We start from the raw sequence: 25,698 nt of genomic DNA, 5'->3' as shown, positions 1-25,698 counted from the left end.
ATTTTGGAGCCCAAGAAAATAAAGTCTGTCACTGTTTCCATTGTTTCCCTATCTATTTGCCATGAAGTGATGGACTGGATGCCATGATTTTAGTTTTTTTAATACTGAGTTTTAGGCCAGCTTTTTCACTCTCCTCTTTCACCTCCACCAAGAGGCTCTGTAGTTCCTCTTCACTTTCTGCCATAAGGATGGTGTCATCTGCATGTCTGAGGCTATTGATATTTCTCTCAACGATCTTGATTTCAGCTTATGCTTCATGCAGCCCAGAATGTTGCATGATGTACTCTGGATATAAGTTAAATAATCAGGGTGACAATATACAGCCTTGGCATACTCCTTTCCCAATTTGGAACCAGTCCACTGTTCAATATCTGGTTCTAACTCTTGTTTCTTGATCTGCATACAGTTTTCTCAGGAGGTAGGTAATGTACTATGGTCAGGTATTCCCATCTCTTGAAGAATTTTCCACAGTTTGTTGTGATCCGCACAGTCAAAGCCTTAGGAAGCATCAATGAAGTCAATGAAGCAGAAGTAGACTTTTTTTTAATTCTGTCTATTTCTGTGATCCAGTGGATGTTGCCAATTTGACCGCTGGTTTCTCTGCCTTTTCTAAATTCAGCTTGAACATCTGGAAGTTCTCAGTTCACGTACTGTTGAAGCCTGGCTTGGAGAATTTTGAGCATTACTTTGGTAGCGTGTGAGATTGTGCAGTAGTTTGAAAATTCTTTGGCATGCCCCTTCTTTAGGATTGGAATGAAAGCTGATTTTTTTCCAGTCCTATGGTCACTGCTTAATTTTCCATATTTGCTGGCATATTGAATGCAGAACGTTAACAGCATTATCTTTCAGGATTTGAAATAGCTCAGCTGTAATTCCATCACCTCCACTAGCTTTGTTAGCACTGATGCTTCCTATGGCCCCCTTGACTTCACACTCCAAGATGTCTGGCTGTAGGTGAGTGATCACACCATCATGGTTATCTGGCTTATTAAGGTCTTTTTGTATAGTTCTGTGTATTTCTTGGCACCTCTTCTTTATATCTTCTGCTTCTTTTAGGTTCATGCTGTTTCTGTCCGTTATTGTGCCCATCTTTGCATGAAATGTAAAGCTCCTCCCACTGCCCCCTTTTCTGGGCTTTATCTTCAATTTGTAAGAAACTGTCAAACTGTTTTCCAAAGTGGCTTTACCATTTGATGTTACCACTAGCATGTAAGATGGTGGAGTAGAAGGACATGTGTTCATCTTGTCCTGCAAGAACACCAAAATGGCAACTAGCTGCTGAATAACCATCAACAAGAGACTGTTGAATCCCACCGAAGAAAGATACCTGGATCCAAGGGCAGAGGAGAATCCCCAACTAGACAGTAGGAGGGGCACAGCTGCATTTAAAATTAAATCTCAGACCCAGTAGAGATGCTCAGAGGGCACAAACAAAACCTTGTGTGCACCAGGACTGAGGGAAAAGAGCAATGACACCCACAAGAGACTGAGCCAGACCTGCATTTAAGTGTTGGAGTGTCTCCTGTGGAGGCATGGGTTAGCAGTGACCTGCCTCGGGGACAGGGATTCTGGTTGCAGCAGACTTGGGAGGCACAGCGCGTGGCATAATCCTCTTTGAGGAGGTTATCATTAACCCCACTATAGAGCCACCAAGCTGATGACCCACAAACTGGAGAACAATTATGCCAAAGAAGTTCTTTCACTGTTTCAAAAGTTCTAGCGCCCACAACAGATTTCCCAACCTGGGAATCCAGCAAAAGGACTGAGAACCATTAGGGAAACAGACTTTTGAAGGGCACAACAAAACCTTGTGCACACCAGGAGAAAGGAGCAGTGACTCTGCAAGTGACTGAGCCAGACTTGCCTGTGAGTGTTGAGTCTCCAGTGGAGGTGTGGGTGGACAGTGGCCTGCTGTGCGGTCAGGGCCAATGACTACAACAGTCCTGAGAGCCGTGGCATGCTGGTATAAGTCCTTTTGTAGGAAGTCACCATTAGTGCCATTAACTGTATCATAGTTTGGACTCAGGCCAAACTACAGAGAGGGTACACAGCCTCACCCATCAGCAGAAAATTGGATTAAAGATTTAATGAGCATGGCCCTGCCCACAAGAGCAAGACCCAGTTTTACCCTCCCTTCACCAGGAAGCTTCCTTAAGTCTTTTATCCTCATCCATCAGAGGGCAGACAGAATGAAAACCACAACCACAGAAAACTAAACAAACATCCCATGGATCACAATGTGATCTAACTCAGTGATACTATGAGCCATGCCATGTAGGGCCACCCAAGATGGACAGGTCATGATGGAGAGTTCTGATAAAATGTGGTCCACTGGAGAAGGGAATGTCAAACAACTACAGCATTCTTGCCTTGAGAACCCCATGGATATAATGAAAAGGCAAAAAAAAAAAAAAAAAAAAGATTATATAGTTATATATAATAAAATTTTATGGGGCTTTTTTGTTGTAAAGATATTTTAATTCATAAGAAGCCAAATTAGATTTTCCAAATATTGATTTTGGCTTCACTGCTTAGAAAGCCTTACCTTATCTGAAATTCGATAAGTATTCTTCTATATTTTCTAGCTAAATATTCATTGTGTTAACTCTTATGTAACATCTAAATGTTGAAATTTTAATGCATTTCTAAATTCTCATAATTTGAAGTGACAGAAGCATTATGCAAAAGAGTATATACATTATAAACCAGATTTTTACAAACAAAAAATACACATGTATTTTGCATGCCTAATACTAAAAGTTATAGACACTATTCTACCATAGGTTGTCTTTGAATATTGATATTATGGATAGTATCTTAACTAAGCCCAGGCAGCAGGTACAGTGGGGCCTATAAAGAGTGAGTGGTTGGTTATATGGTGTTCTCCATCCTTCTTAGCTGTAGTTTGTGTGGGTTTTGCTTTCTCTTAATCCAGCACAAGCTCCTTTTCCTCTTCACAAAGCAGGACAATGCCTCTCAGTTTCCAAGAGTAGGAGTAATATGCAGGGACAAAAACAATGAAACGGCATCTAGGATTGTTTTTACAGAACAATATTTGTTTGCTTCATTCACTGTCAAAACTACAGCAACTAGAAGAGGGTATGCTAGATGTTTATTAAATATCTGTTGAAACACTGAACCTATACTTTGCAGCAGTTATTGAGTGAATGATTTATTTTGACATCTTTTTTACTACAAACCTAGTTATGCCAGCTTATATGAAATAATCCTTGATTTTCAAAGCTAGTAAAGCCCTTTTAGTCTCTGCACATCTTCAAAACTGACTTTAAGTGGTTCCTTTCATCTGAGATACATTGCTTCTCCACAGTTGCATGTCAATTGCCTCTGTAACTCATGAATTCTTTATAGACATGCTCAGAGGCTAGTTATTTCTTAACTTTGTCTACAAATTTGCATTATTCACTTTCTTGGTTGCTCTCAGCCATCTCTCCTATCCCTCTGATCTTGGCTGCACCTAAGTAGTATATGCAGGTCAGGAAACAACAGTTAGAACTGGACGTGGAACAACAGATGGGTTCCAAATAGGAAAAAGAATATGTCAAGGCTGTATATTGTCACTCTGCTTATCTAACTTGTATGCAGAGTATATCATGAGAAATGCTGGGCTGGAAGAAGCACAAGCTGGAATAAGGTTGCTGGGAGAAATATCAATAACCTCAGATATGCAGATGACACCACCCTTATGGCAAAAAGTGAAGAGGAACTAAAAAGCCTCTTGATGAAAGTGAAAGAGGAGAGTGAAAAAGTTGGCTTAAAGCTCAACATTCAGAAAACGAAGATGATGGCATCTGGTCCCATCACTTCATGGCAAATAGATGGGGAAACAGTGGAAACGGTGGGGCGCTCCAAAATCACTGCAGATGGTGACTGCAGCCATGAAATTAAAAGACGCTTACTCCTTGGAAGGAAAGTTATGACCAACCTAGATAGCATATTGAAAAGCAGAGACATTACTTTGCCAACAAAGGTCTGTCTAGTCAAGGCTATGGTTTTTCCAGTGGTCATGTATGGATGTGAGAGTTGGACTGTGAAGAAAGCTGAGTGCCGAAGAATTGATGCTTTTGAACTGTGGTGCTGGAGAAGACTCTTGAGAGTCCCTTGGACTGCAAGGAGATCCAACCAGTCCATCCTAAAGGAGATCAGTCCTGGGTGTTCATTGGAAGGACTGATGCTGAAGCTGAAACTCCAATATTTTGGCCACCTCATGTGAAGAGTTGACTCATTGGAAAAGCCCCTGATGCTGGGAGGTATTGGGGGCAGGAGGAGAAGGGGATGACAGAGGGTGAGATGGCTGGATGGCATCACCGATTCGATGGGCGTGAGTTTGGGTAAACTCCGGGAGTTGGTGATGGACAGGGAGGCCTGGCGTGCTGCAATTCATGGGGTCACAAAGAGTGGGACACGACTTAGCGACTGAACTGAACTGAACTGAACTGAAGTAGCCTTGCTTTGATGTAGGCCTGCCTTTCTAATTTCTGATGATAGATGAACAGAATAGTCTGTGAGTAGAGTGAAGAATTCACTACATTTAAGCTTACATGTTGCTGTACAGTTGCTCAGTCATGTCAGACTCTTTGCAGCTCCATGGACTGCAGCATGCCAGTATTCCCTGTTCTGCACCATCTTCCGGAGCTTTCTTAAACTCATGTCCAGTGAGTTGGTGATGCCATCCAACCATCTCATCCTCTGTCATCCCCTTCTTCTCCTGCCCTCAATCTTTCCCAGCATCAAGGTCTTTTCTTATGAGTCAGCTCTTTGCATCAGGTGACCAGTCTTACATGGGCCATGTTAATATTTCCCACAGTGTTAATATTAGCCTTAGTTCAGAGCAGCATTGTAGGCTACTACCAAGTTTTCTTCGTGGAGAGTTATCTCTTATCTGTAATGATTCTTGTTTCTGGTCTTTTCCCTCCAATCTGTACCCATGATGATAGTGCTTGAAGAAGTGAAATGAAAGTCGCTCAGTCACATCCAACTCTTTGTGACCCCATGGGCTATACAGTCCATGGAATTCTCCAGGCCAGAATGCTAGAGCGGGTAGCCTTTCCCTTCTCCAGGGGAATCTTCCCAACCCAGGGATCGAACGCAGGTCTCCCACATTGCAGGCAGATTCTTTACCAGCTGAGCCACAAGGGAAGCCCAAGAATACTGGAGTGGGTAGCCCATCCCTTCTCCAGCAGATCTTCCTGACCCAGGAATTGAACTGGAGTCTCCAGCATTGCAGGTGGATTCTTTATCAACTGAGCTATCAGGGAAGCCCTGGTAAAGGAGTGTTAAGAGAAAGGGATAATTTGTGAAAACTGGGGTACTGAGAGAAACCTTGAAAAGGAGGTAGAACTTAAGAGCTTGAAAAGTGAGTTTGATATGGATAGGAGTTGGAGAGAGGGAGGCAGGAGGTAATCTGATGAGAGTAAAGAATGAGAACATATAGAAAGGGCAAAGAGTGTTCAATAATAAGTCACTGAAAATGCCAACAGTATATATTTACATAATCAGGGCTGATAACATAGTTTTATAGCTATATATAGGATTCTCAGGTGGTTCTAGTGGTAAAGAACCCATCTGCCACTGCAGGAGTTGTAAGAGATGTGGATTTGATCCCTGGATTGGGAAGATCCCCTGTAGGAGGGCATGGCAATCCACTCCAGTATTCTTGCCTGGAGAATTCCATGGACAGAGGAGCCTGGCAGGCTACAGTCCATAGGATCACAAAGGGTCTGACACAAATGAAGCAACTAAGCAGGCACTCACACATGTATATATTTATAACAGTAAAACATAATATTAGATATATAACTTTATATAGTATATGTAAAATATATAATTTTATATAATATATAGTAATACAAAATAAAAACTAGATGGGTCAGATATAGCAATTGCAGTCCACAAAGCACTGTGAGCTTTCTGGGAATTAAAGTATAAAGTGTAACAATATCTACCATAATTGCTAAACCTTTGCTTCTCCCAGGTTTCATTGGTCATATGGACTAGAACCTTTTCTTATAGCATTTTTTAGGCCAATGATAATCTCTGCCTGTTTTATTATCAACCCACTGAAATCAGATTTCTTTCTTATAGCATATTTTAGGCAATGATAATCTCTGTCTGTTTTATTATTAACCCACTGAAATCAGATTTCTCTCTTTGAACTAATTCTTGAAATCTCTTATCAATTGGCGAACGCTTCCAAGTTCTTTTATAATATTAAGAGATTGTTGGTTTTCATACTTACAAATGTTTTATTTCAAAATATTCTAGAGAGAGACTGAAGGACAAAGCATATGGTTGATCAAAAATCTAGACCTGAAAACTGCTTGGTAATTTTATGATCATGAAATCCTTTTTTATTTTTATTTTTTTAAATATAAATTTAACCACACAGGGTCACTAGGAAAGTGGTAGGTTTTGGGCAGGTGGCAGAAGACAAGAACAGGGAGAAAGTAAAATTACAGGCCAGAGACTGTGTTGGGATTTCTGTTGGAAAGGCAAGGCACTGTGGAGGAAACAGTTTACGATTAGGAGGTCTCAACAATTTCTGTGGGCTTTGGGCTAGAGAAGTGATCTCTAGTAATCTTGTACTTAGCCCTGGGATGATTTAAGGCAGAGGAAATAATGGTTTGATATGTGAAACTTAGATAAGGAGGTGGCTGAAACTATAGACAGTATTGGTTGCTTTGTATGTGAAAGGCATCCTCTCTGCTAAGCCCTTTGTAATTGCTAAGAAAGGACTAGCCCGGGCCTGGTCAGTCTCTCACATTGTCTATAAGGTCCCAGAATGCCAAAGCAATGGAAATACATAAAATAAGAAAATATACTTAAGATGGATGTCAAACATATAATCTAAGAAAACACAGAACAGTTCTTATATGGGATGACCTTTAAAATGATTCACATAAACAGTACTTTTAAAAATAGTTACTATTTCAAAATAGTAATAAAGTTATAAATAATGGCTCTATCAATGAATCTGTGAACTTGAGTAAGTTATTGATTCTAGCTATCAAGATAGGAAATGCCTTAGAAGATGCTGTTGAAATTGGGATCTGGTGAATTTGTAGAGAATAGGAGAAGAGTAATTCAGGAAAAAGAAATAGCATGAATAAAGACAATGAAAGATATATACAAAGAAGCTATAACTGCTCACTTTATATAGGAGTTTAGTTGTGGCACTAATAACACAAAGCTTTCCCTTTCTTCCCCCATAATGATGGCTCAGTTTAGGCTCCAGGCAGGTAAGCTGCATTGATTTACAGCCTACCTTTGGATGTGAGATGAGAAGGAGAAGCTACCTCTTGGTAGCAATCTGAGATATACACAAATTGTCTTTGAGAATGCACAAAATTTACCAATTTAAAGAAGAAATGGTAACATATAAAGGTCAACCAAGTGATAAAAGATCTCATCATAGTACTTTAGTCACAGGAGATATCACAGATAAGAAAATAATATATGGTTAAAAAAATTAAGAACTACCCTTAAAAAAAAAAAAAATCTGCTTTTGAATTGTTGTGCTGGAGAAGACTCTTGAGAGTCCTTTGCTCTGCGAGGAGATCAAACCAGTCAATCCTAAAGGAAATCAACCCTGAATATTCATTGGAAGGACTGATACTGAAGCTCAAATACTTTGGCCACTTGATACAAAGAACTGACTCATTGGGAAAGACTCTGATGCTGGGAAAGGCAAAAGGAGAAGAGGGTGGCAGAGGAAGAAATGGTTAGATAGCACGACCAACTCAATGGACATGAATTTGAGCAAACCCCGAGAGATGGTAGAGACAGAGGAGCCAGGCATTCTGCAATCCATGAGGTTGCAGAGTCGGATATGACTGACGGAACAACAACAATCAAGTCATCGTTTCTACTTACTCCTTTTCCTCTCTTTGACATATTCCTTCTTTTTCAGAAGAAACTTTTATTGTGAAATGTAACACATATACCGAAAAATGAATAAAACAGAAAGTAACAACCACTCAGGTCAAGAAATAGAACATTCACAATACAACTAGAAGCCTTCCCCATGTCTGTTCATTCCCAGTGACATCTGTCTCTCACCTACTAAAGAAGTATTGTCTGTCCTGAATTTTATGGCTATCATTTTCTAGCAGTTTTAATAGTTTTACCAACCTACGTATGCATCCTTAAATAATAAAAATGTTTGTCTGTTTTTTGAGATGTATACAAACAGGATCACAATGTATGTATTTTTTATGATCTTTCATTTAACATTAAACTTCTAAAGAGTAAATCAAGAGGTTGCATTGCATTTGCTTCAGGTTCATTCCTGTAAAATAATCCATTATATGAAAATAATGCAACAAATTTATCCATTGTAATATTTATAGGCATTTGGGTTACTTAAATTTGTCAGATATTATGAATAAAATTGGTGTAAGTTTTATCATAAGTATCTTTACATATGAAAGATAATGCCAAACTGTTTTCCAAAGCAGGTGTAAGATTTTCATTCCCACCAGATGTCTTTAAGAATTGCTTTTGTACCATATCTTTGACAAAGCATGGTATTGCAACACTTCAAGTTCAGTTAACATGGTTGTCTGTAAATGATAATAAACTCTTGTGCTTTAACTTTGTGTTTCTCTGATTAATGATGTTGAGCACTTTATCATATGTTTATATACTGCTGGAATCCCTTCTTTTGTGAATTCTCTGTCGAAGTCTTTTTGTCAATCTTCTTATTGAATTGTCTGCCTTATTGAATTGATAATTCCTATTGAATTATCTTATTGAATTTTTCCTTATGATTGTGAAAATGTACTATGTGTTCTCAATAACAGTCCTTTGTAATATGTATCTTATAGTCCATTTTCTAATTTGTAGCTGTTTGTTTCACTTTTTTGTGGTATCATTTAATAAATAGTTTTATACTTTTAAAATAATACAAAGTAACAATATTTTTATAATTAGCAATTTTATTGAAATTGGTAAAGGGTTATTTCCTTACAATGAGGTCACAATGATTTTACTCCTGTCCCACATTATTTAGCCGTTATTTTTGGGGCTATCATATTTAGAACTGTAATTTGCAAGAATTGTTTTTTGGCTGAGTGGTGTGATTTAGCCAGAGATTGAGCCCAATGGCAATTTCCAGCTGAAAAGCAATTTATACACTTGCATCCGCCCGCAGCTAGTGGGGGTTGGGTGCAGAGGCTCAGGCTGTGGGGATCAGTACTTAGGCAAAGGATTGAGGCTGAATGCCATGAAGATACTCTGAGGGGGCTAATGTGACCCAGCAGAGGCAGAACAGTGAAAATCCTGGGACCGCCAGAGAAACAAAAGATTACTCACACAGGAAGCTTCTAATGCTGCACTCTAACTTCCGACAGGCTCACAGAGCAAAGGACCATGCCCTAGTGAATACAGAAGGGGGGTGATCCAGCTGTGGTCTATGTTCCCAGAGCCAGAGAAGCAGGTGCACAACTGTCAGAGATGGAAGGCAAGGGACCTACAGCCTTAGACCCAGAGATCATATCTACTGCCAAGCCATTAGCTCCCTTGGGTTGCAACCCATGGCTTCTTGGTGTCCTCCGTGGCTTGGATCTGATAAACATGTCACAACGCAAGACCAGCTCTGCTGGGGAAGTATATGACACACCTAAGACTTCGGCAACCCCTGCATGGCCTGGCTAGGAGCCCAAACAGCTTGTTTCTGCTGAGGGTCTCCCAAACCAGGACCAACTTGCCTGGTAGATGCACAGCCCATCTTGGGCTGTGGCAAACCCTCGTGTGGTCCAGTCACAGAAAGCGATTCCCACACATACTGGCGGTGTTTCTGGTATCCCTCCCTTTCCACAGTACAACTGAGCAAATAAGCCCGAATAAGTGGCCACTCTGGGCCCCTTGTGTCAGGATTGAGACACACTGGAGAAAGACTTGCAAGACATTAAGTGGGTCAAAAAATCAAAGCAGAAGATTGAGTAAATAAAGAAGGGGAATCATCCTGGAAGTAGCATGTGCAGTGGATCAAAATCCCGCAGTTAACCTGAGACTGTGCACTTTAGGGTATACTATAGTCTTTGAGAGCAAGTACTTGCAGGAGCAAGGGAATATCTGAGTCTGAACTGAAACCACATGGCCTACAACAAGTCCAGAGACCTTCCAAGATGTATTGGAAGACCTTCTGAGTAGGCAAATCGACAAGAACAGGAAAACAGAGGAAACACATGGACATTCCTCTCACTACCACCCTACAAATACTTCCCGCTCCTTATTTATAAATTTTATGTGTTAACAAACCCCCATTTTTCATATTGTCCTAATATGGACCTTTATTAATCTTTAAAGTTCGTTTCTTATAACCTACTTTTAGCTTTTTCTAAAAAACTTTTAAAAACCCACTGGGGCTGGTGCACTGGGATGACCCAGAGGGATGGTACGGGGAGGGAAGAGGGAGGAGGGTTCAGGATGGGGAACACGTGTATACCTGTGGTGGATTCATGTTGATATTTGGCCAAACCAATACAATATTGTAAAGTTAAAAAATAAAATAAAATAATTAACAAAATAAATTCCTTATTTTTATTTTTGTGTTACATATTTTGTTGATATTGTACTTTGAAAATCTAATTTTTATTCTAGGTTTTAATTTTTACTTTTTAATATTTTGTTATTAATTTTGTACCCCTGAGCGTCTAATTTTTACTACCCATATTCACTTAGGGGTTTGGTTATTGGCTTGAGTGCTCTCTTCTTTTTGGACTCTCTATTTCCTCCTTTTTGTCACCTTTTTCTTTTTCCTTCCTCTGTTCCCTATTTAAGTCTGTGAATCTCTTTGGGTGTTCCTGGTTTGTGAGCATTGTTTCCCCATTAACCTAGGAGATTTGTTTTCTGTGCTATGTGGCCTTAGAAGTCTTGATGCTACTGTAAGGGGTCAGGCTTGAATCCCAGAGGCAAGAGATTCAACTCCAGGACTTTGGCCCATCAGAGAACTCCCACCCCCATAAAACTTTAATAGATGAGAGTGTCCCCAAACCTTCCATACCGACATTGAGACCAAGTTCCACCCAAGAGCCAGCAAGTTCCAGTGCAGGACTCCTCACCCTATCCTTTAGAAAAACAGGAATACAACTTTGTACATCATCTGACAGGCTGCCCAAAGCCATACCAAACCCATAGACACCTCAAAACACACTACTGGACACAGCACTGCCCTTCAGAAAGATGAGATCTAGCTCTATCACTGAGAACACAGGCACATGTCTGTCCAACCAGGAAACTTAAGACCAGGCAGTGGTCCAACTTAAGCCATGAGGGGTAGACTTCACAATTAAGAGGAAATATGGCCTTTCAATTGAAAAGCAGAGACATTCCTTTGCCAACAAAGGTCCGTCTAGTCAAGGCTATGGTTTTTCCTGTGGTCATGTATGGATGTGAGAGTTGGACTGTGAAGAAGGCTGAGCACAGAAGAACTGATGCTTTTGAACTGTGGTGTTGGAGAAGACTCTTGAGAGTCCCTTGGACTGCAAGGAGATCCAACCAGTCCATTCTGAAGGAGATCAGCCCTGGGATTTCTTTGGAAGGAATGATGCTAAAGCTGAAACTCCAGTACTTTGGCCACCTCATGTGAAGAGTTGACTCATTGGAAAAGACTCTGATGCTGGGAGAGATTGGGGGCAGGAGGAGAAGGGGACGACAGAGGATGAGATGGCTGGATGGCATCACTGACTCGATGGGCGTGAGTTTGAGTGAACTCCGGGAGTTGGTGATGGACAGGGAGGCCTGGCGTGCTGCGATTCATGAGGTCGCAGAGTCGGACATGACTGAGCGACTGAACTGAACTGATGGCCTTTCAGTCTGCAGAAATGAGACCCCCAAACAGTAAACTAAACAAAATGAAAAGGCAGAGAAATATGTAGTAGAAGGAACATGGTAAAAGCCTACTAGCCTCAACAAACGAGGAAGAATTAGACAGCCCACCTGAAAGAGCATTCAGAATAATGACAGTAAAGATCATCAAAAATCTTGAAAACAAAATGGAGACATGGATAGAGCTTGAGGCACAGGTTGAGAAAGATGCAAGCAGTGTTTAACAAGGACTTAAACGAATTATAGAATAAACAATCAACAATGAATAACACAATAACTAATACAAAAAATACACTGGAAGGAAACAGCAGTAGAGTAATTGAGGCCGAAGAATGGATAAGTGAGCTGGAAGATAAATGTTGGAAACAACTGAAGCAGAGCAGAATAAAGAAAAATAAATGAAGAAATGAGGACAGCCTCAGAAATCTCTGAGACAACATTAAGTGTCCCAACATTCAAATCATAGGAACCCCAGAAGGAAGGGTACATGAGAAAATATTTTAGCAGATTATGGTAGAAAAACTCCCTCAGATGGGTAAGAAAATAGACACCCAAGTCCAGGAAGCCCAGAGACACTCATACCAGATAAACCCAAGGAGAAACATGCAAAGACACATAATAATCAAACTAAAAAAATTAAACACCAAAAATAAATGTTAAAGCAGCAAGTGCATGTCCAACTCTTGCAACCTTATGGACTGTAGCCCACCAGGCTCCTCTTAGCATGGAATTCTTGAGAATACTGGAGTCGGTTGCCATGCCCTCCTTCAGGGAATCTTCCTGACCCAGGGATTGAACCCATGTATCTTGTATCTCCTGCATTGGCAGGTATGTTCTTTACCATTAGTGCCACCTGGTTAACCCCAAGGAAGCAATAAACAACATACAAGTGGGTCCCTATAAGACTAACAGCTGATCTTTCAATAAAAACCTGCAGGCTAGAAGAGAATGGCAGGATATACTGAAAGTGATGAAAGGAAAAAAATTACAACCAAGGTTACTCTATCCAGCAAGAAGCACATTCAAATTCCAAGGAGAAATGAAAAGCTTTACACACAAACAAAGACTAAGAGTATTCAGCACTACCAGTCCAGCACTTCAACGAATATTAAATGAACTTGTCTCGACAGGAAACACAGAAAAGGCTCATGAAACAAACCCCAAACAATAAACTCAATGGTAACAGGATCATACTTATCAATGATTATCTTAAAAGTAAGTGGGCTTAATGTTCCAACCAAAAGATATAGATTGGCTGAATGGATACAAAAACAAGACCTCTATATACGCTGTCTACAAGAGATCCACCTCAAACTGGGGGATGCATGCAGACTGAAAGTGAGGGGTGGAAAAGATATCCCATGCAAATGGATATTAAAGCAGGAGTAGCAATACACATATCAGATAAAATAGACTTAAAAAAACATTAGAAGAGATAAATAAGGACACTATATAATGATCAAGGGATCAATCCAAGAAGAAGTCATAACAGTTATAAATATATAGGCACCCAACATAGGAGCATCTCAATACATAAGGCAAATACTAATAATTATTAAAGGAGTAATTGACAGTAACACAATAATAGTGTGAGACTTTAAATACCCCACTCCCATCAATGGACAGATCATTCAGAAAAAAATATTAGTAAGAAAACAGAAGCTTTGAATGATACATTGGCCTAGTCAGACCTCATTGATATCAACAGGGTGTTTCATCCAAAAAAAGAATAGATTTCACTTTTTTTTTCAAGTGCACATGGAAGATTCTCCAGGATAGATAATATCTTGTGCCACAAATCATGCCTTGATAAATTTGAAAAAATTGGGATCATTTCAAGCATCTTTTCTGATCACAACACTGTAAAACTAGTTATCAACTACAGGAAAAAAAAACTATGAAAAACAAAAACATATGGAGGCTAAATAATATGCTACTGAGTAACCAACTGAAGACATTTCTTCAGTAGACACTGAAGAAATCTAAAAGGAAGTCAAAATATGCCTAGAAAAAAATAAAAATGAAAACATGACAACTCAAAACCTATTGGATGCAATAAAAAACAGTGTTAAGAGAGAAGTTTATAGCAATAGAAGCGTACCTCAAGAAGCAAGAGAGACATCAAATAACCTCACCTTATACCTAACGCAGGGCTTCCCTGGTGGCTAAGATGGTAAAGAATCCATGTGCAATACAGGAGACTCATGTTCAGTCCATGGGTTGGGAAGATCCCCTGAAGGAGGAAATGGCAACACAATCCAGTATTCTTGCCTGGAGAATCCCATGGAGAGAAGAGCCTGGTGGGCTAAAGTCCATGGGGTTGCAAAGAGTTGGACACGATTGAGTGACTAACACAACACTATACCTAAAGCAACTAGAAAAAGAAGAAACAACAAAAATTCAAAGTTAGTAGAAGGAAAGAAATCATAAAGATCAGAACAGGAATACGTGAAATAAATGAGGGAGATATAGCAAAGATCAATAAAACTAAAAGATGGTTCTTGGAGAAGATAAGCAAAACCGACAAACCCTTAGCCAGACTTGGATTTCCCTGGTGGCTCAGGTGGTAAAGATTCTGCCTGAAATGCAGGAGACCCGTGTTCAATCCCTGTGTTGGGAGGATACCTGGAGAGAAGAATGGCAACTCACTTCATTATTCTTGCCTGGAGAATTCTATGGACAGAAGAGAGCCTGTCGGGCTGCAGTCCATGGGGCCACAAAGAGTTGAAAACTTCTGAGTGACTAAACAAACTAACACAACTAACTAGCCAGACTCATCAAGGAGAAAAAGGGAGGAGGCTCAGGTCAATAAAATTAGAAATGAAAAAGGAGATGTTACAACAGAAAACACAGAAATACATAGGATCATAAGACTATTATGAACAACTATATGCAAATAAAATAGACAACCAAGAAGAAATGGACAATGTCTTAGGAAAGTAGAACCTTCCAAAACTGAACCAGGAAGAAATAGAAAATATGAACAGACCAATCACGACTATGGAAATTGAAATTGCAATGGAAAATTTTCTAACAAACAAAAGCCCAGGACCAGATAACTTCACAGGTGAATTCTGCCAAAACTTTAGAGGAGAACTAACATCCATCCTGCTCAACTCTTCCAGAAAATTGCCAAGGAAGGAAACGCCTGAAATCATTTTATAAGATTACCATCATCCTGATACCAAAACCAGACAAAGATACCACACACACACACACACACACACACACACACAAAGAAAATCACTGGCCAATATCACTGATGAACGTAGATGCAAAAATTCTCAACAAAACTCTACAAAGAGACTCCAACAATGCATTTGGGGTATCATACAACGTGATCAAGTTGGCTTAATCCCAGGGATGCAAGGATTCTTCAATATGCAAATCAATCAATGGGATATATCTATTAACAAACTGAAAGATGAAAATCATGTGAGATGCAGAGAAAGCTTTTGATAAAATACAAACCTATTTACGATTTAAAAGCAAACCTCCCCAGAAATTAGGCATAGAAGGAATGTACATGAACATAACAAAGGCTGTATATGACAATCTGACAACAAACTTTAACCTCAATGGCAAAAATAATGAAAGAATTTCCTCTAAAATTAGGAACAAAAAACGGGTGCTCACTCTCACCGCTATTCAACATAGTTTTCAAAGTCCTAACCACAGAAATCAGAGAAGAAAAAGAAATAAAAGAAATTAAGATTGGAAAAGAAGTAAAACTCTCACTGTTTGCAGATGACATTTTTCTTTACATATGAAACCCTAAAGATGACACCAGAAAATTACTAGAGTTAATGAATATAGTAAAATTGCAGGATATAAAATTAGTACACAGAAATCCCTTGCATTCCTATACACCAACAGTGGAAAAGCAGGAAGTGAAATTAAGGAAACAACCTCATTCACCTTGGCAACAAAAAGAGTAAAATAATTTTGGAATAAATTTACCTAAAGAGACAACAGTCTTGTTTACAGAAAACTATAAAATACTGATGAAAGAAATCAAAGACGACACAACAGATGGGGAGATATACCATGTTCGTCGATTGGAAGAATCAGTATAGTGAAAATGAGTATACTACCCAAAGCAATCCTTATATCCAATGCAATCCTTATCAAACTACCATAGGCATTTTTCACAGAACTAGAAAAATAATTTCACAGTTTGTATGGAAACACGAAACACCCCAAATAGTCAAAGCAATTTTGAGAAAGAAGAATGGAACTGAAGGAATCAAACTTCCTGACTTCAGACTATACTATAAAGCTACAGTCATCAAGACAGCATAGTACTGGCACAAAAACAGAAACATAGATCAATGAAAAAAAAAAATAGAAATATAAATTATCCTGGAGATAAATGCACACACTTATGGACATCTTATCTTTGACAAAGGAGGCAAAAATATACAATGTAGGAAAGACAGTCTCTTCAACGACTGTTGCTGGGGAAATTGGTCAAATACACGTAGAGGAATGAAATTAAAACACTTTCTCACATCATGCACAGAAACCAACTCAAAAGGGATTAAAGGCCTAAACACAAGACCAGAAACCATAAAACTACTAGAGGAAAATATAGGCAGAACAGTCTGTGACATAAATCACAGCAAGATCCTCCATGACCCACCTCCTAGAGTAATGGAAATAAAAACAAAGATAAATAAATGGGACCTAATTAAACTTAAAAGCTTTGGCACAATGAAAGAAACTATTAGAAATGTGAAAAGACAACCGTCAGTTTGGGAGAAAAAATAGCAAATGAAACAACTGACAAAGAATTAATCTCTAAAATATACAAGGTCAATACCAGAAAAACAAACACCAGAGTCAAAAGGGGGGCAGAAGACCTAAACAGACATTTCTCCAAAAAAGACGTGCAGATCACTAATAAACACATGAAAAGATGCTTAATATTGCTCATTATTAGAGAAATGCAAGTCAAAATTGCAATGAGGTATCATCTCATAGTGGTCAGAATGGTCATCATCCAAAAGTGTACAAACAGTAAAGGCTGGACAGGGTGTTGAGAAAAAGGAAACCTCTTACACTGTTGGTGGGAATGCACATTAATACAGCCACTATGGAGAACAATCAGTTCAGTTCAGTCGCTCAGTCGTGTCTGACTCTTTGCGACCCCATGAATTGCAGCATGCCAGGCCTCCCTGTCCATCACCAACTCCCAGAGTTCACTGAGACTCACGTCCATCAAGTCAGTGATGCCATCCAGCCATCTCATCCTCTGTTGTCCCCTTCTCCTCCTGCCCCCAGTCCTTCCCAGCATCAGAGTCTTTTCCAATGAGTCAACACTTCGCATGAGGTGGCCAAAGTACTGGAGTTTCAGCTATAGCATTATCCCTTTCAAATATGGAGAATCAAAAAAAAAAAAAACAAACAAAAAAAAAACAAAAAAAAAAAGAACTAGGAATAAAACTGCCATATGACCCAGCAGTCCACTACTAGCCATATACCCTGAGGAAAGCATAATCGAAAAAGACACATGTGCCCCAGTGTTCATTGTAGCACTATTTACAATAGTTAAGGCAGGTAAGCAAACTAGATGTCCATCGGGAGATGGATGAATAAGAAAATTGTGGTATATATACACATAGAGTATTACTCAGGTATAAAAAGAACACATTTGAGTCAGTTCTAATGAGGTGGATGGACCTATAACCTATTATACTGAGTAAAGTATGTCAGAAAGTGAAAGACAAATGTCATATATTAATGCATATATGAGGAATCTAGAAAGATAATACTGATGATCCTATATGCAGGGCAGCAAAGGAGACACAGATGTAAAGAACAGATTTTTGGACACAGTAGGGGAAGGAGCTGCTGCTGCTGCTAAGTCGCTTCAGTCGTGTCTGACTCTGTGCGACCCCATAGATGGCAGCCCGCCAGGCTCCCCCATCCCTGGGATTCTCCAGGCAAGAGCACTGGAATGGGTTGCCATTTCCTTCTCCAATGCATGAAAGTGAAAAGTGAAAGTGAAGTCGCTCAGTCGTGTCCGACTCTTAGCGACCCCATGGACTACAGCCTACCAGGCTCCTCCATCCATGGGATTTCCCAGGCAAGAGTACTGGAGTGGGGTGCCATTGCCTTCTCCTAGGGGAAGGAGAGGGTGGGATTATTTGAGAGAATAGCATTGAAATATACACACTACCACATGTAAAATTGATAGTCAGCGGGAGTATGTTGTTTGACACAGGGAATCCAAATCCAGTGCTCTGTGACAACCTATAGGGGTGGTAGGGCAAGGGAGGTAGGAGAGGGGTACAAGAGGGTGGGGAACGTATGTATACCTATATCGTATTCCTGTTGATGAATGGCAGAAACCATCACAATATTGTAAAATAGCTATTCTAAAATTAAAAATATAATATAAATTTTAAAAATGAAAATACAACCCAAAGAATGGGAGAAAATTTGGAAATGATACAATCAACACAGGATTAGTTTCCAAAATTTACAAAGAGCTCATGTGGCTCAGTACTATAAAAGCAAACATCCCAATCACAAAATGGGCTGAAGACCTAAATAGACATTTTTCCCAAAAAGATACACAGATGGAAAAGAGGCACATGAAAAAATGTCCAACATCACTAATTATTTGAGAAGTACAAATCAAATTTACAATGAGATATCACCCCACACCAGTCAGAATGTCCATTTTCAAAATATCTACAAGTAATAAATGCCAGAGAGGATGTGGAGAAAAGGGAACTCTGATACATTGTTGGTGGCAATGTAAATTGGTACAGCCACTATGAAGAACAGTTTGGAGGTTTCTTTTAAACCTGAAAATAGATATACCATATGACCCAGCATTATAACTCCTGGACATATCTCAGGGGGAAAAAAAAAAAAAAAAAACTTGGTTTGAAAGTATAATGCATGCCAAAGTTTACTGCAGTACTGTATCCAATAGTCAAGACATGGAATCAACCTAAATGTCCATCAACAGAGGACTGGATAAAAAGATGGTTACATAGAATGGAATGTTCAGATCAGATCAGATCAGTTGCTCAGTCGTGTCCAACTCTTTGCGACCCCATGAATCGCAGCACGCCAGGCCTCCCTGTCCATCACCAACTCCCGGAGTTCACTCAGACTCACGTCCATCGAGTCAGTGATGCCATCCAGCCATCTCATCCTCTGTCGTCCCCATTCTCCTCTTGCTTCCAATCCCTCCCAGCATCAGAGTCTTTTCCAGTGAGTCAACTCTTCACATGAGGTGGCCAAAGAACTGGAGTTTCAGCTTTAGCATCATTCCTTCCAAAGAAATCCCAGGGCTGATCTCCTTCAGAATGGACTGGTTGGATCTCCTTGCAGTCCAAGGGACTCTCAAGAGTCTTCTCCAACACCACAGTTCAAAAGCATCAATCCTTTGGCTCTCAGCCTTCTTCACAGTCCAACTCTCACATCCATACATGACCACAGGAAAAACCATAGCCTTGACTAGATGCACTTTTGTTGGCAAAGTAATGTCTCTGCTTTGAATATGCTATCTAGGTTGGTCATTAAAATATGAAACAATGCCTTTTACAGCAAGGGGGATGCAAGTGAAAATTATCATATTACATGAGGTAAATTAGAGAAAGACACATATATGATGTCACTTATATGCAGAATCTTAATAAAAGATACAAATGAATATATTTACAAACAGAAACAGACTCATACACTTAGAGAAAAACTTATGGTTACCATGGTAGAAGTGTGTGTGTGGAGGAGATATATTGGGAGTTGGAAATTGACAGTAAACACTGTTTTATTTAAAGTAGATAATGAACAAGGACCTACTCTATAGCACAGCTTAATATACTATAATAATCAAAATGGGATAAGAATTTGAAAAGAGCAGATACATTTATCTGTATAACTGAATCACTTTGCTGTACACCTGAAACTAACACATCAACAAAGTATAAACTAATCAACTATACTCCAACATAAAAAATTGTCATATACCTCAATTAGCAGAAATTATAATAATAATCCAAACTTGCAAAATTATCTTTGAAAATTTAAGGAGAATCAAAATTTCTCACACAAACAAAAATTGAGGGAATCTGTTGCCATAGCTTGCAATTAATATTTAGGTGAATACTTTGGAGAGAAAGGAAATAATGCTTTTCAGAGAAAAAGAATTACACAAAAGGAAGAGTACGGACGAATGGATAGGTGTAGGTGAAATAAAAACTTTGCTTATTATTAATTGATCTAATAGAAAACAGTTTGTTCAGAATCATACCAACAATATGACTGTGTGACACACACATGAGTGAGCATATGCTCACATATACTTGCTTGCATTAGTTTTAGTGCATGCTCAGTTGTATCTAACTCTTTATGACCCACCTTCTAGACTGTAGCCCGCCAGGCTCCTCTGTCCGTGGGATTATCCAGGCAAGAATACTGGAATAGGTTGTCATTTCTGCCTCCAAGGGATCTTCCCAACCCAGGGATTGAATCTGCATCTCCTGCAGCTCCTATTACAGGTGGATTCTTTACCACTGAGCCACCTGGGAAGTATTATATGTGTGAAATGAATGACAGTAATATTACAAGTGATGGTGGGAGCATTTTGTTATTATATGGTACACTACCACGAAGTGGTACAGTGTTGTTTGAAAGCACACTTGGATTATATGTAAATGTATATTGTAAACTTTAAGGCAACCAGTAAGAAATGAAAAAAATAAAGTATAAATATTTTAAGAAAGGAGAGAAAATAGATTTACCAAAAAAATTGTTCTATTTAAAATCACTAAATGCAAAAAAAAAAAATTGGCAAACAAAAATAGGAACAAAGGTGACAAAGGAAAAAATAACAAATTTGGTATATAATAAACTTCAGTTCAGTTCAGTTCAGTTCAGTCGCTCAGTCGTGTCCGACTCTTTGCGACCTCATGAATCACAGCACGCCAGGCCTCCCTGTCCATCACCAACTCCCAGAGTTCACTCAGACTAACGTCCATCGAGTCAGTGATGCCATCCAGCCATCTCATCCTCTGTCGTCCCCTTCTCCTCCTGTCCCCAATCCCTCCCAGCATCAGAGTCTTTTCCAATGAGTTAACTATGAGTCAATGGCCAAAGTACTGGAGTTTCAGCTTTAGCATCATTCCTTCCAAAGAAATCTCAGGGCTGATCTCCTTTAGAATGGACTGGTTGGATCTCCTTGCAGTCCAAGGGACTCTCAAGAGTCTTCTCCAACACCTATATCAAAAATTAATAGGAATAGCAATAATCTAGATGCACCAAATAAAAGATAAAATTGTCAGAGGAATAACAAAACAAGACCTAACTATATTTCCTACAAGAACTCTTCTTTAAATATTAAAACACATGTCAATTAAAAGTAATCTGATGGAGAAAGTTACACTATTCTAATATATCCAAGGAAAGCAAGGATATACTATTAATTTCAGATGTACATACTTTAAAGCAAACAGAGTTGTGAAGGCTAAACAGGGAATGATATAGTGATAAAGAGATCAATTCTCTAAGAAGGCAGGTATTTACCAAACAAATTCTCAAATTATATGAGGCTGGAACTTGTAGAACTGCAAAGAGAAATACTAATACATGAATCCACAATCAGAGATGGAGACTTCAGCTCAGTTCTATCAGAAATGAACAGATCTGGCAGGCAGAAAATCATTAAGGACATAACTGAATTCAACAACACATCAATCAACTGTTTACAATCAACATCTATAGACTCTTTTATAGAAGAATATTCAAGCTCATATGAAACACTAAGACCAAATTCTGGGTCATAAACAACACTTTAACAAATTTAGAAGTAGAGAAACAACAAAAAAAAAATGTCTGCTTTCAGACCACAATGGACTTAAATTTGTAATTAATTATGTAATTGTAAGTTGGCAATTCTCAAGTACATGGATAATAAACACACACTCATAAATGGTCCTGAGAAGAAATCTCAAGAGAAATTTTAAAAACATTTTGAGCTAAATTAAAACATAACATGCGGTTTGTGGGGTGCTGTGAAACCAGTGCTTAGTGGGAAATTTATACCATTAAATTAATATATCGGAAAATAAAGAAGATGTAAGATTAATAACCTAAGTTTTACCTTAGACAAAATAAAAACAAAGTAAATCCAAAGTAAACAGAAGAAAATAAAAAGAATTAGAGCAGAAGTCAATGAAATTTAAAACACAAATTGATAGACTATCAAGTAAACAAAAAGTTAGTCCTTTGAAAACATCAATCAAGTTATTAATGCTCTAGACAGTTGAATGAAGAAAAGAGAGAAGACAGAAGTTACCAATATCAGAAATAAGGACATCACTACAGATCCAAAGGATATAAAAATATTAATTACAATCATCAGCTATATGCCCACTAATCTGATGACCTATATAAAATGGGTCAATTCCTTGAAAGACACTACCTGCCGGAGCTCACGCAGGATGAAACAGACAATCTTAATAGGACTATATTTATTAAAGTAATTGAATAATAAAAGTAATAACCTTAAAAAAAGTGGTGCCACACCTAAATGCTTTGCTGCTGAGTTCTAACAAATAGTTAAGGAAGTAGTTATTCCAGTTCCTTACAATTATTTCAGAGGAAAGAAGCAGATGTATTCCTACCTCATTCTATGAGCCTAGCATTCAGTGCAGTTCAGGTCAGTCGCTCAGTCGTGTCTGGCTCTCTGCGACCCCATGGACTGTAGCACGCCAGGCTTCCCTGTCCATCACCAACTCCGGGAGTTTACTCAAACTCATGTCCATTGAATTGGTGATGCCAGCCAGCCATCTCATCCTCTATCGTCCCCTTCTCCTCCCACCTTCAATCTTTCCCAGAATCAGGATCATTTCCAATGAGTCAGTTCTTCACATCAGGCAGCCAAATTATTGGAGTTTCAGCTTCAACGTCAGTCCTTCCAATGAATATTCAGGACTGATTTCCTTTAGAATGGACTGGTTGGATGTCCTTGCAGTCCAAGGGACTCTCAAGAGTCTTGTTCAACACCACAGTTCAAAAGCATCAATTCTTTGGCGCTTAGCTTTCTTTATAGTCCAACTCTCACACCCATACATGACTACTGGAAAAACCATAGCCTTGACTAGACGGACCTTTGTTGGCAAAATAATGTCTCTGCTTTTTAATATGCTGTCTAAGTTGGTCATAACTTTTCTTCCAAGGCGCAAGCATCTTTAAATTTCATGGCTCCAGTCACCATCTGCAGTGGTTTTGAAGTCCAAAAAGATAAAGTCTGCCACTGTTTCCATTGCTTCCCCATCTATTTCCCATGAAGTGATGGGACCAGATGCCATGATCTTAGTTTTCTGAATGTTGAGTTTTAAGCCAACTTTTTCACTCTCCTCTTTCACTTTCATCAAGAGGCTCTTTAGTTCTTCGTTGCTTTCTGCCATATGCATATGTGTCACGTCTGAGATTATTGATATTTCTCCTGAAAATCTTGATTCAAACTTGTGCTTCCTCCAGCCCAGCGTTTCTCATGATGCACTCTGCATATAATTTAAATAAGCAGGATGACAATATACAGCCTTGATGTACTCCTTTCCCTATATGGAACCAGTCTGCCGTTCCATGACCAGTTCTAACTGTTGCTTCCTGACCTGCACACAGATTTCTCAAGAGGAAGGTCAGGTGATCTGGTATTCCCATCTCCTTCAGAATTTTCCACAGAGATGTACATAAATATAGTTAAATCATCTTTGATGAAGAAGCATGGGCAATGGAACAGAACAAAGATAGGGTTTTCAACAAATGGTGCTGGAGAAGTGGATATTCACAGGCAAAAAGAAATATAAACACAAATTTTATTCTCTTCACTAACTTCACTAAAAAATAACTCTAATTGTCATAGATGAATGTAAAACACAAAATTATAAAACTCAAAGACGGTAATGCTTATGCCTTTTGATATAAAACCAAAGGCAATATCCATGAACCACAATATTGATAACCTGGACTTCATTAAAAGAAGAAAAAAAAAAGCTTTTGTGATAAGGTCAACAATAGCGTAGGAGAAAATATTTGCAAAACACGCATCTGATAAAGCATTGTTATCCAAATTATACAAAAATATCTTAAAACTAAAACAGAAAATAAGCCAATACCCATGTCAACACAAAAAACATGGAATATCCAAAGCAATCTTGAGAAAGAAGCATAGAGCAGGAGGAATCAGGCTCCCTGACTTCAGACTATATTACAAAATTACCGTCATCAATAGTGTATGATACTGACACAGAAACCAATGTATAGATCAATGGAAAAGGATAGAGCAGACATGAACCCATGAACTTATGGTCAATTAATCTATAAGAAAGAAGGCAAGAATATACAATGGAGCAAGGAAAGCCTCTTCAACAAGTGTTGCTGGGAAAACTGAACAGCTACATGTAAAAGAATGAAATTAGAACATTTTCTAATACCATACAAAAAAATACACTAAAAGTGAATTAAATGTAAACTAAACATAAGACTGGATACTATAAATCTTCCAGAGGAAAGCACTGGCAGGACACTCCTCGATAAATCATAGCAATATCTTTTGAGATCCATCTCCTCAGCTAATGGAAATAAAAACAAACAAATGCTATCTAATTACATTCAAAATTTTTGATACAGTAAGAGAAACCATAAACTAAACGAAAAGACAACCTACAAAATGGGGAAAATATTTGCAAATGATGCTACTGACAAGGGATTAATTTCCAAAATATGCAAACAGTTTAATATCAAAAATCAAAGAACCGAATGAAAACATGGGAAGATCTCAATAGTCTTATCTCCAAAGAAGACATAGAGATGGCCAGAGGCACATGAAAAGATACTCAGTATCACCAATTATTAGAGACATGCAAATCAAAACAACAGTAAGGTCATCTCATACCATTCAGAATGGCCATCATCAAAAAGTCTACAAATAATAAATGCTGGTGAGGGTGTGCAGAAAAAGAACCCTCCTACACAGCTGGTGGGGATGTAAATTGGTGCAGTCACTATGGAGGACAATATGGAGGTTTCTTAAAATACTAAAAAGAAAGTTACCATAAGACCCAGCAAAATCACTCCTGGCCACATATCTGGAGGACACCAGCAAAACCACTCCTGGGCATATATCTGGAGAAAACCATAATTTGAAAAGATACATGCACCCCAGGGTTCATAGCATCACTATCCACAGTACCTAAGACATATAAAAAACTTAAGTGTCCATCAACAGATGAATAGATAAAAAATGTGGTATATATACATAAAAAATAAATAATGTCATTTAAACAACATGAATGTACCTAGAGATATTCATACAAAGGGAAGTAAGTCAGAGAAAGACAAGTATATGATATTACTTGTCAGTGGAATCTAAAAGATGATACAAATGAAATTATATACAAAAAGGAAATAGACTCAGATATTTAGCAAACAAACTTATGGTGACCAAAGGGAGAATGGGAAACAATAAATTAGGAGTCTGGGATTAAAATATACATATTATCATACATAAAATAGATAACCAACAAGAACTTACTATATAACACAGGAAAAGTGAAAGTGAAGTCGCTCAGCCGTGTCTGACTCTTTGCGGCCCCGTGGACTGTAGCCCACCAGGCAAGACTACTGGAGTGGGTTGCCATTTCCTTCTCCAGGGAGTCTTCCCCACCCAGGGATCGAACCCAGTCTTCCGCATTGCAGGCAGACGCTTTAAACTCTGAGCCACCAGGAAAGCACAGGGAACTATATTTAATATCTTATAATAAACTATGATGGAAAGGAAGTTTAAAAAGAATAGATTTATATATAAACTGAATCACCTTGCTGTAT

The sequence above is a fragment of the Bos indicus genome, chromosome X (genome assembly GCF_029378745.1).
Source record: "Bos indicus isolate NIAB-ARS_2022 breed Sahiwal x Tharparkar chromosome X, NIAB-ARS_B.indTharparkar_mat_pri_1.0, whole genome shotgun sequence".
Lineage (NCBI taxonomy): Eukaryota > Metazoa > Chordata > Mammalia > Artiodactyla > Bovidae > Bos > Bos indicus.
This window is presented reverse-complemented; position numbering follows the sequence as displayed.